General features: G+C 39.2%; 1 pseudogene; it reads right to left on the bottom strand.

Annotated features, from left to right (window-relative positions):
• Positions 1–377: 377 nt before the first annotated feature.
• LOC103610077 lies at positions 378–1,334 on the bottom strand (annotated as a pseudogene).
• Positions 1,335–12,273: the final 10,939 nt, after the last annotated feature.

Below are 12,273 nucleotides of genomic sequence, written 5' to 3'. Positions count from 1 at the left end.
GCCTATTAAAAAAACAACAACAAAAAGATTAAAAGTTAACTTCATATAAGTTAATTAAGAAATAGAACATTTTAACACAATAACAGGCAGATGAGCCAATTAAAAAGTGGACTAATAAGCATATTTAAAGTTAAAAAAATATATTTTTCTTCACCTAAATCCCTTCCCCCCTGAAAATATCTAAAAGTATGCATATCCTTTAATATTTCCTAAGGATATTAAGAATGTGAACAAAGAGTTTAATTGTAATTTTAAAAAATATGGAAGAACTATGGTTTAACAGGAGAGAATTAAGTTTGGATCACTACTGAATCATTTACAGTGCCACTGGTGTCAGAATGATGACGGTGTTATATATATTAATCGAGGAGATCCCTAAAGTATTCCTATGTAATATAATACAGATATGCAAAATAAGTCTGGCTGGAAGAACATTATTTACCATGTAGCATAATTATTTCTGGGTGACAGATCAGACACATAATTAAGGACAGTTTTTTGAAAAAGTTATACAATGCAGCGTTAATACACTTGCCATGGCACTCAAAACTTCATAATGAGAAGTGGCTCAGAACTCACCTTTGTCAATATGAACTTCTAGAATCTTCTTCTCTCGAACTATCTTTCTTCCGTTGCAGCTTTTACATCTATCCTTAGGACTGATCCGTTCCACATGGCCCTGACACTACATGCACACAGACTGAATTTGCTGCACCATTCCAGGTCCTATCTGATGAATTTTTATTTGCATTCCAGTGCCTCGGCAGTTGGGACAGCACTCTACTGCTCCTTTCTTACCACCTCGGCCTTCACATTTGTCACAAATCACATTCTTCTGCAGAGCCAGTTTTCTTGTTGCACCATTATATAAATCTTCTAAGGTTACTGACAGCTGATGTACAACATTTTTACCTCTCCTTTCTCTCTGCATCCTTCCTCCTCCTCCAAAAAACATATCAAAGATGTCCATGGGGGAGCCAAAACCGCCACCGGCTCCACCCTCTTTAATTGCCTGCTCTCCTCCTTTGTCATATAATTCCCTTTTCTTTGCATCAGAAAGAACTTCGTAAGCTTGAGAAATCTGTTTAAACTTCTCTCCTTCATTTGGATTCTTATCAGGGTGGTACTTCAAGGCCAGTTTCCTATAAGCCTTCTTCAATTCCTCCTGGGTGGCATTGGGTTTAACCCCCAAAACATCATAGTAAGTGGTTTCTTTCACCATTTTCTACAGCCGGTGAACGGGCTCAGGCCCGTGAGGGAGAGCGGGAAGGAGCGCGAAGCTGTGCGCAGCTCGGGAACTGCCGCTCTTCCTCCTCTCACCGAGCGTTCTGGAAAGTTCCTAGCTTTGTATCTCATGAATATTCATAATTTAAAAATTCTAAAAATAAATACATAAATAAATAAAAATGTCTTAGAAGTGGAATTACTGGGTTGAAGGACATGAGCAGATTTAAGGTTCTTGATACACATAGCCAAATAATCTTGCAAAAAGATCAATTTATACTCCCACTAGCAATCTATGAATGTCCACATTTTCATTGTATTCTGGCCACTTCTGACACCTCTGTTTAAAATCTCTTTGGCAATTTAAACAGCACTTTAGACCAAATGGACTTGACAGACATATACAGAACATTTCATCTAACAATGACAGAATATACATTTCTCATCAGTACAGGGATCATTCTCCAGTATAGACCACATTTTAGGCCACAAATTAAATCTCAACAAACTTAAAAAATTGAAATCGTATCAAGTATATTTTCAGACTACAATGTAATAAAATTGAAATTAACAACAAACAAAATTTTGGAAACTATACAAATTCATGGAAATTAAACAACATGCTCCTGTCTGGCCAATTGGGTCAAAGAAGAAATAAAGCAGAAAATCAAAAATTTCCTTGAAACAAATGAAAATACAAGCACAACTTACCAAAACAACTATGGGATACCGCAAAAGCAGTACTGAGAGGGAAGTTTATTGCAGTACGTGCTTACATCGAAAGAAGAGAAAAACTTCAAATAAACAACCTAACATTAAATCTCAAAGAACTAGAAAAGCAAGAACAATCGAATCCCAAAACTAGCAGACAGAAAAATAATTAAGATCACAGCAGATCTAAATGAAATAGAGACCAAAATAAACAACCTAACATTAAATCTCAAAGAACTAGAAAAGCAAGAACAATCGAATCCCAAAAAAATAATTAAGACAGAAAAATAATTAAGATCACAGCAGAACTAAATGAAATAGAGACCAGAAGAATGAAACAAAAAATCAAAGAAACAAAAAGTTGGGTTTTTTTGAGAAAAACAAAATAGACAAGCCATTGGCCAGACTAACTACAAAAACAAGATAAATGAAAAAGGAGACATTGCAACCGGTACCACAGAAATACAAAGAATTATTAGGGAGTACTATGAACCACCACACACCAACAAATATGAAAATCTGGAGGAAATGGATAAATTTCTGGACACATACAAACTACGAAGACTGAACCACGAAGAAATACAAAACATGAACAGACCAGCTGTGAGCAGAGAGATTGAAGCAGTAGTCACCGGTCTTCCAGCAAAGAAAGGTCCAGGACCGGACGGCTTCCCTGCTGAATTCTACCAAACCTTTAATGAAGAATTAACATGAAGTTTTTCAAACTATTCCAAAAAATTGAAACAGAGGCCGTTCTCCCAAACCCTTTTCCTTTGTATCATCTTCCAAGACAAGCTGCAGTTTTCCAAAATGGACTTTATAAAAAACAAGGGGAAAAGGAAAACTAAGAGGTATAAAAAAATTTTTTTTAAAGCACAGAAATAAATGTTTACAGGACAGCTCTTCCCCGAGATAATTTCAGTCAATCTCAGATGTTCTAACTGGCACGCTTTGTAGGTGGGTAGATATAGGTTCATTTTTTCTTTCTCAAGTCTGTTTCTCACCCTGAGAGTCTCCACTTTTCAGTTTTTGAGTTTCTCTTTCTTCCACTTTCCCCTCTTTCTCTTTTACTCTCTAGGGCTCCAGTCACTTCTACAGCCCAAGAAGATCATGGCTGATTATTGGTTGATGATTCATCCCTGAGTAATACATTAGAAAAATTAAAACTAACATTTGTTGAAAGGTTACTACTTACCAGGCTCTGTACTAAGCACTTTTCACATATCTAATTTTATCATTATAATTTCCCCATGAGAAAGAACCACAAAACTCAGAGTAGTTAAATAATTTGCAAAAATTCATGTACCTAGTAACTGGTAAAACCAAGTCTCTCATCCTGGTCTGTCTGCACTAAAGTCCAGACTCTTAACCACTGTCCTCTGTCTTTGCAATCATCTTTGCTTTAAACAACATCACCATAAATACTGAAGATGTCTGAGCATCCTGTTCCTCTCCCACCTGGGCAAGGGTGAAGAGTTATCATTGTAGAGTCCGGCTCTTTCAGCTCTCATGGAAGAGTACTTGGGGAGTTGGTGATTGCAAGTCCCACTTCATTCAGCTCCCCAGATCTTAAGCTTTAAAGCCTCACTCTGGGGCCCTGCTCCATCCCATCAATTTGAAGAAAGCCTTCTTCACATCCTTGTTCCTTAGACTGTAGATGACAGGGTTGAGGAAGGCTGTGGCAATGTTACAGAAAGGGCCATTTTCTTGCCACTGTTTGAGAAGGAGCCAGAGCCAGGGCTGACGTACATGATGATACATGGAATGGCAAACAAGGTTGTGTAAATGTATTTTACATTATACTTTAAATGCATAGAAAGTGCCTGGATGTATACACACAAACTATTAGCATTTATTATTGTCGAGAAGGGTCTTTGTGGTGGGTGAATAGGTAGGAATAGATAAGGATCCATTTTCTTTATACATTTCTACTCTGCTTTTTTTCTACAATAAGCCTGTATTATATATATAATGTATATATTTTTAAAGAACTAATAAATACAAAGAAGAAATTGTATATACCAGCCAAAAATTAGAAATATGTTGAAAAAAGATTTATAAAAGCAGCCAATAAACAAAAATACACAAATAACTAGGAATAAACCTAACAAGAAATGTTCAGAACTAATGTGAGAAACAAAGATGAAAACAAAACAAACAATCCACAGAACTTTACCAAGAGACATAAAGGAAGCTTTAAGTTCAGAGACATACCATGTTTCTGGGTAGAAAGACTGAAATTGTTTTTAAAAGGCATTTATCTCCAAACTTAATAATACATTTAGTGCAAACCCAATTAAAACTCAGTGGGATGTTTTTATGGGAACTCGCTAATGTGATTCAAAAAGCTCGTGAAAGAATAACTGGGTGAATAAAGCCAAGGAAGTATTGATGAAAAAAAAAGAATAATGAAGTGGATTAGGATTGTCAGATTTAGCAAATAAAAATAAACCTGAATTCAGATTTAATTGGGCATCTGTGTTTTATCAAAAAGCTCGTGAAAGAATAACTGGGTGAATAAAGCCAAGGAAGTATTGATGAAAAAAAAGAATAATGAAGTGGATTAGGATTGTCAGATTTAGCAAATAAAAATAAACCTGAATTCAGATTTAATTGGGCATCTGTGTTTTGTTCGGTAACTCTAAGTGGAAGACAGCCTTCCAAAGGTTTAAACATATTAATACTATCACACCACAAAATAAAAATGCAGTATGAACTCAGAAATAGACAGATATATCAATGGGACAGAACAGAGAACCCAGAAATAGGCCTTACCATATGATGAAGATGCTATCATAAACAGAGGGGCAAAGAAGAATCATTCAACAAATGTTGCTCAGACAAGAAATTAATGATCTGGGTGGGAAAAGTGATTCCACGCTGTATACTAAAATAGATCCTACATATGTTAAAGAGTTAAATGCAAAAAATAAAACTATAAAGCAATCTAGTAGGAAATATGTGAATAGATCAGTATAGTTAGCTTATTCATCATTACACTACGCAATCATTCTCTATGTCCATTGACCAATTCCTCATTAGCCCCCTTCCCTCCCCTCCTCCCCTCCCTTTTTCCACCTCTAGTTTTCTAAAAGTTCAATGTATTACTGATCTAACCACCACACATTGTACACAATTATTGAAAATCAATGTTGTACCCCACATGTATGTATAAGAAATTATCTTTAAAAAAAGAGGAAAATATATGTGAATGTTTATTTTATGATGGGATACAGATCTTTTAAGCATAACCTAAATGTTTCCAAGTCCTTCAGCCTCATAGTGATAACCCTTGTCCCTTCAATATGCAAATGAAGCAACCTAGGTCCTCATCTGATCTGCTGTAAGAAGTCCAACACTTCTCCCAATGTTTTTGAGGTTCCTTGTGTATCCCTGGTCACTTTGCTCTAAAAATTCCTGCTGTCATTGAATTCTTTATCCATGTGTGTTGCCTTCCCTTATGTGGCTACAGATCTCTTCAATAGTTCTTCCCTGTTGTCTTTCTCTTTTATGTCCCCAAACCTCACTGACACAAGGTTGTCATTTGTAAGACCTTTCCTGAGGTGTGGGTAACATGGAGATGACTTACAAAGCAGCACAGAACAGAAAAGCATTTAAAATCGAATATTTAATATTGTAAAGTCTCTAAGGTATTTCTGCAGCAGAGGTTTTGCTTGTTTGTTTGGTTGGTTGGTTGGGTTTTTTTTTCTGGCATTTTCCCTTCTGTCCCCAGTTAGCTATCATGTCACTGGGGTCCCATCTTCCTGGAAACTTCTCCCATCTTTTCTAGTCTTCCTTATTCCCTGTCATGTGGGCAGCCACCCACAAACCCCAATTCCTCTATCTTAGTGCTTCTCAAACTTCATCTTGCATCGGAATCACCTGGAGGTCTTATTAAAACACATACTGCAGAGTTTCAGATTCAGTAGGTCTGGGGTGGAGCCTGACAATCTGCATTTCTAACAAGTTCCAGGTGATGCTGTTGCTGCTGGTGGAGGAATGCACTTTGAAAACCACTGATCTACTTAACTGTGCACAGATAGCTCTCTTTCTCTAAGTCCCAGAGTTTCTCTCTTTCCCTGTGTCCATATTATAGCCAACCTGCTCTCTTTCCCTCTGCCTAAAGGCCAGTATTTTCTTCCTTTGACATAGGCATAAAAACAAAGGGAGAAACAATAAAGGAAAAGCTCGTGAAAGAATAACTGGGTGAATAAAGCCAAGGAAGTATTGATGAAAGGTACCAAAAGCTATGTCCTCCATCATATCAAATAGTTTCATTCCAAATTAACCCCTGCTATGCCCTGACCAAGCTTGAAGCAGTAAGATGAGTCATCTGTCCCATTCCATAGAAAAGGAAGAAACTATTGACAGTGGGGAAATTGTTGGAGTGAGCAGGACTGAAGCCATGTTGGGACCTAAAACCAACTGGGCTCTGTAAGATTTTAAAAAGACAATTTTTTTTCTTGGCATACATTTCTCTGAGTTCCTTATTTTCCCATGGTTATTTGATATTTTGGACCTTGGTTATGGGGCAAGCTGACATTATTTACATGAATGTAAAATTGTTTTCTAGCTAGCCTGGAGCTGCACATACTATCCAGACACTGGGAAACTGAGGAAAACATCAATAAAGCTATGCTGATTCCACCCCTCCAGCAGGACCATGAGATAACAGCAAGGACAGGAGCAGAAATCAAACAAGTCTTGGTAAAACTTTGCACCTGAGACCTTGCATGAAGCCCTCACTGCTCATGTGTCCCTCCCTCCTGCTTTTCATTTCCCATGTTTCATTCCCTCATCCCCTCTTAAAAAACCCCTCAGTAAATCTGACTCTCTGAGATGGCTTCAAATCAGGCCATTCACCTTCAGGTTTACTGCAGAGATGGGTGAGCCTAACATCTCTCCTCAGTTCACTGGTATTCCCGAATAAAACTGACTTCCATTTTCACCAGCATTTGACTTTTGATTGGTTTACTTTTGTCTGGGGGCAGGCAGCTGGACCTGTGAGTTTGATATCAAATTTGGGAGCACAGAGAGGAACAGGACAAACCATCGTGGAGGTTCTCACAAAGGAAGAGCTGTTGGATAGGCATGGAGTGTCACGGAGGAGCTGTTCAGGGCAGGCTAGCAGGTGACCGAAGAGGAAGGTGCACCCAAGTTCGCAAGAGAAGGCTTCACAGACAAGGGCATGGGGCTGGGTTTGAGGCATTAGCAGGTGTTTTCCAGGTAGCACATTGCAGTAGGGCATCGTAGGTTGAGGAAAAAGTGTGAGGTGCGGCTTGTCTGGATACCTACAGGTGGTTCTGGCTGCCCACAGTGAGTAAAAGAACTGCAGGAAGGGAGGCTGGAGAGCTGGGCGGGAGTCAGCTCAGGAAGGGCTTTGGCTGCCAGGCAGAGGAGCCGAGATTGAATTCTGTACGGGGAACCACTGCAGGTTTCTGAGCAGGGGAGGAGCAAGTCAGAGCTGTGGGTTAGAAAGATGGCTCTAATAGCCTCCTGGACTCTTCTGGCCTACAGAGCCTGGTGGTTAAGTTCAGGCCCTGCCACTTGAGAAGGGAGATGGGACAGAGATAGCTGCAAGTGTCCTGAGGGCCTGGAGAAGAGGACACACAAGATTCTGTGGTTAACAGGGGAGGGTCCCACTGACTCTCCTCCTCTGAGGGATGCGGGAAAGAGGCAGTATTTGAGCTGGGTCTTGAAAGATGAATAAGAATTCAATAGACGGGAAGACAGAGAAGAGCAATCAGGCACAGGAGAGAGTGTGCAAACCTAAGGGGAAGGAAAGAAGACGGCCACGAACGCCCTCCTTCAGGCCACGCGAGGGCCTGGATAGTATCATTTACGTCTGTGTTTCCAGTGTCTAGCACAGGGCTCGACGCAGAGAAGGCATCAGTGAGGACGAAGTGAGCGAACGAGCCAGTGGTGCACTTGGTGATGGAAAGAAGCCCAGCGTGAGCAGAGCTGGCGAGAAGTTACACGTGGGGCACGGCGGCCTGGGGAGGATTCAAAGAGAAGAGCTTTGGAATTTTAGGTGTGGCTAGGTCGGGGACTCCCAGCTACACTACACTCCCTGAAAGCTCCCTGGAGCTGTGACATGGCCTCCTGTGGGACACTGGCTGCTGGCTTGAGGCCATAGCTCATTCCCAGCCTTACAACTTGTTCCCCAAGGGCTGTCCCTTCCAAATCCCATAAAGATGGCAAACTTAATTTCCTAGCTGAAGACCCAAATACATGTTTTGTTTGTTTGTTTGTTTCTGATCAGCAAATGTATTCATATGGAAAATCAACTGCTGTGACTCCTTTGTGGAAGAAGGCAGAGCATGAACAAACAAAAACACTAAATACTTTACAAAAGTCTAAGAACTTAATTTATTTTAGTGTGCATGTAATGAAATCCCTGTATTAAAAAGAACAAAATAACCCAAATCAGTGCTGTCCTGGAAAACCTAGGAGAAATAGTTTCTGTCCATAAGACAAGATGGGACCAAGAGCAATAAAAAGTCCGCAATGTGCCCTTGGCATGTATTTTCTCATTAAACACTCACAACCCTAAACAGAAGTTTCCATCCCTATTTTACAGATGAGAAAACCAAAAACCAGGCCATAAACCTTGCTGGCCACTCTGGAAATACCAAACTCAAGAGGAGAAGGATGGGTCCAAGGGCAGCAGTGACAGACTGTTGGGGAAGCACACTGTACAGAGGAGTGAACACAAGCTTTGAAGTCACACGTGTCTGAGTTTTTTTTTTTTTTTTTTGCCACATGCTGGCTGTGGGGCAGGTCAGTTTAGCTCTCTGTGCCTGCCTCATTTATGAAATGAAGGTAATTTAACCTATCAGGCAGGGTCATTGTGAGAATGAGATCATGAACGTAGAGGTCAGTGAGTGTGTGCTTCCTCTGGGGGACCTCACCGACTACTGCGGCTTCAGCTACCATCAGATATGCTGATGACTACCAACTCCCCACTCCCCGTCTGATCTACATGCTGGGCTTTGTGCACATGCCCCCTGCAGTAGGCAGCTCTCCAAGTTAGTCTCAGTGATCCCTGCCTCCTGGTATCACACATTCGTGTAAGCCCCACCCCTTGAGTGTGGGCCTGACCTGGTATTTCATGTGTCAGAATAGATTAGGGCAAAAACGACGAGATGTCGCTTCTGATGTTTGATTATAAAAGGCTGTGGCTTCCATTTCATTTGAATTCTCTCTCCAACTCTTCCCATTTACTTGCCCTGATGAGGTAAGTTGCCACGTGTGAGCTGTCCTATGGAAAGGCTCACGTGAGGGTGACCTCTGATCAGCAGACAAGCGACTGTGACCGTAGCTCCAACAGTCCATGGGTAACTGACTCCTGCCAACAATCACGTGAGGGAGTTCGGAAGCAGATCCTTCCCTGGTTGCATCTTGAGATGACTGTGGCACTTTCTGATGCTTTGATGGCACCCTTGGGAGAGACCCTGAGCCAGAGGACCAGGCTAAGTCATGCATGCCAGGGTTCCTGACTCAGAGAGCTGTGAGATAATAAATGTGTGCTGTGTTAAGCCACTGAAACTGAAGGCAATTTTTATATGCACAATAGAACACGAATATACCTCCTAATATCGCTTGGCATATTCATTTGTATGTCATTCATTTGCTGTTCATTTGGTCTCCAAATGTTCATCGAGAATACTATGTGCCAAGCATTGTGGTAGGTTTTAGAGATGTTATTAATGTAAATGTTTCAGAAATTGTATGCTTTATGGGAAGGGCCCCAGGATTTGTCAATGCCCTCATTGCCTGTAATATTTTATTACTCTTGGAGGAAACATTAATCAAACCCTTATGAAATAGTTATGCACTGTACCTTACTCCCCTCCATTCTGATACAATTGGTTGCTGTATTAAGTTAACAACATATTGTCATCTATAGGTAGGGTCTCTTCCACTCTGATTCTTGCCTAGAGGCTTCGCTATAAACTACAGGCTAGAATTTGTGTCTTCAACAAAGAATAACAGTCTCAGGGGCATAGAAACGACTTACAAGGTACTATGAACATTTGGAGGTACAATGAACATTTGCTATTTCAAAAGATAGACCCTTGGGTATAGGTTTTCAGGCTGGTATCACTTAGGCAAATTTCCCAATGTACTGAGTAGACTGAGTCAGGATTCCTAGGACTCTGTTCAGACTAGAATCAGGCGGATTCCATGATATTGACTGCTGACCCAAGATTCAGCAGAGCAAGGGTTAATCAGGTAGAATTGAATGAACTGATGAGGTTATTTGTTTGATCACTGTTGCTATTATTTTTAATGTTCTATTTTTATGGATACATGAAACAACCCTTTCTCATCTCAAGCTATCTGCAACATCAATTAAGTAGATACTGTTTTTGTAAACTAAAATAAAACACTTTTATCTTGTGTCTGATTCTTATTTACCCACAAGAATTCAGAAACTCAAATTAGTCTCCTTACTTTTCATAGCAACATAATTATTAGCATACATTCAATAAAAATCTGTTTTCTTTTTAGCCAATATATACTTAATATAATTGTTATATGATGAAAGTCATATTTGAGAATTAATATGTCTTAATCAGGCACGGTGAGCTAAGGGTTGACTTTACACGTAAACTAACCTCTTCAAAGCCTTCCCAGGAAAACCGACCTGGTATCTGGCTTGCAAGATCCTGACCTTACAGGTGGTGAGGAAACTCACTTCCTGACCAGCGGGAACCTTTGTGAATTTTGGACTTGATCGGAGAGGAGTTCATACAAGTTAATAGGTACTGCAGGTAAAATATGAAAGAGAATTTCCTGTGCTTGGTTTTCCATCGTCAGTATAGCAAGTGGATTTTAAAAATCCAATCTGAGATTCCTTAAGAAAACTTCCAGACAGAAGCTAATTCTATTGCCCGTCCTCACTGAATTGATAAAGGATAGAGCTGGAATTGGAACCCTAAAGCCTGACTCTGGAGCCTGTTATACTACACACTACTGCCAACAATCTTGTGAAAAGATGTTAAACTCACTGGCAACCAGGGAATTGCAAATGAAACAAAAACAACGTTAAAGTGGATAGAAACATTAGAATGTTTGAGATAAGCAATATCGAGTGTTGGTGAGAATGAGAGGTTGTTGATTGGTATAACTATTTGGAAGAGTAATTTGGGAGTTTCTAGTAAATTTAAAATTTCTTTGAATCTACAATCTGTGTAGTCTACTTCTACACATAGATCCTAGAAAAATACTTATATATGAAGAAATGTCCAAAGACACTTTTTTTGCAGAATTGTTTAAATAGTGAAAAATTGGAAATAAACAAAAATATTCTACAATAGGGAATTAGATAATAAAATGTAGTATATTCAGATGTTTGTTAAAGGGAAAGAGTTAGCCCGATAATGATCAAACGGGTAGATGTCAGAAACGCGATTTAAGTTAAAAATTTTCAGGGTTATATGATATCTATTTATTGCTCATGGATACAGTTACACATAAGTAAGTTTAAAAACAGACTGAATATACTTCAGTTTAATGATAGAGGTTGATTCAGGGGAGTTGGAAATATTCAAAGGGCCTTTCAACTTTATCTGTTATTATTTAATTTTTTTAAAAAAAGAAAGAAAAAGACTAAATATGGCAAAATATTAACAAGTGTTTATTTTGGAGGGAGAAAATGGAGTCTTTGTTATATTATTTTCTGTGATCTCACTCTGTCTCTGCATCTCTATCTCTTTATCTCTGTCTCTATCTATTTAGATATGTATGTATATAGATGAGTGGATACAGATGTGTATTATACGCATGTATATTTTTCTTTTATGAAATACGTCTATATGTTTTCTTAAAATAAAAGTGAAATTTAAAATGTGAAGTTTAAATTGACTAGGTAAGAGTTAGTTTTACAGGCTGAGCCCAGACTAGACTAATTATTAACCATATTGCTACACAAATATGTCTAAAATAATTGTAGCTCACATTTTATAGCTATGCTAAAAAGCAATGCTAAATACTTGTAAGTGCTTGTCAGACAGTAACACAAGACTGTCCCTGCATAATCTGCCTATTTACTTGTATCATTTTTCACCCCAAATTCCTTTACACTGTAGAAAAGCATGTGTGCATTTTAAACATTTGGCTGTTATCATGTCAAACAGACATGAACTTCCAGAGGTAAAGAGAGAATCCAGGACAGACAATAAAGCAACAGTCATGAACCGCAGGGACATAGTCTTTGTAAAGAAATCCTTTGCCTTCAACACTCAACTGAATTTTGGGGAGGTGGCAGCTGAAAATTTTCCAACCAATGAAGAGGACCTTCAGTTTAGGCCACAGCCTCTCCTGGCTGCTCAC

Source organism: Galeopterus variegatus, unplaced genomic scaffold, assembly GCF_000696425.1.
Source record: "Galeopterus variegatus unplaced genomic scaffold, G_variegatus-3.0.2 Scaffold10557, whole genome shotgun sequence".
Lineage (NCBI taxonomy): Eukaryota > Metazoa > Chordata > Mammalia > Dermoptera > Cynocephalidae > Galeopterus > Galeopterus variegatus.
This window is presented reverse-complemented; position numbering and strand designations above follow the sequence as displayed.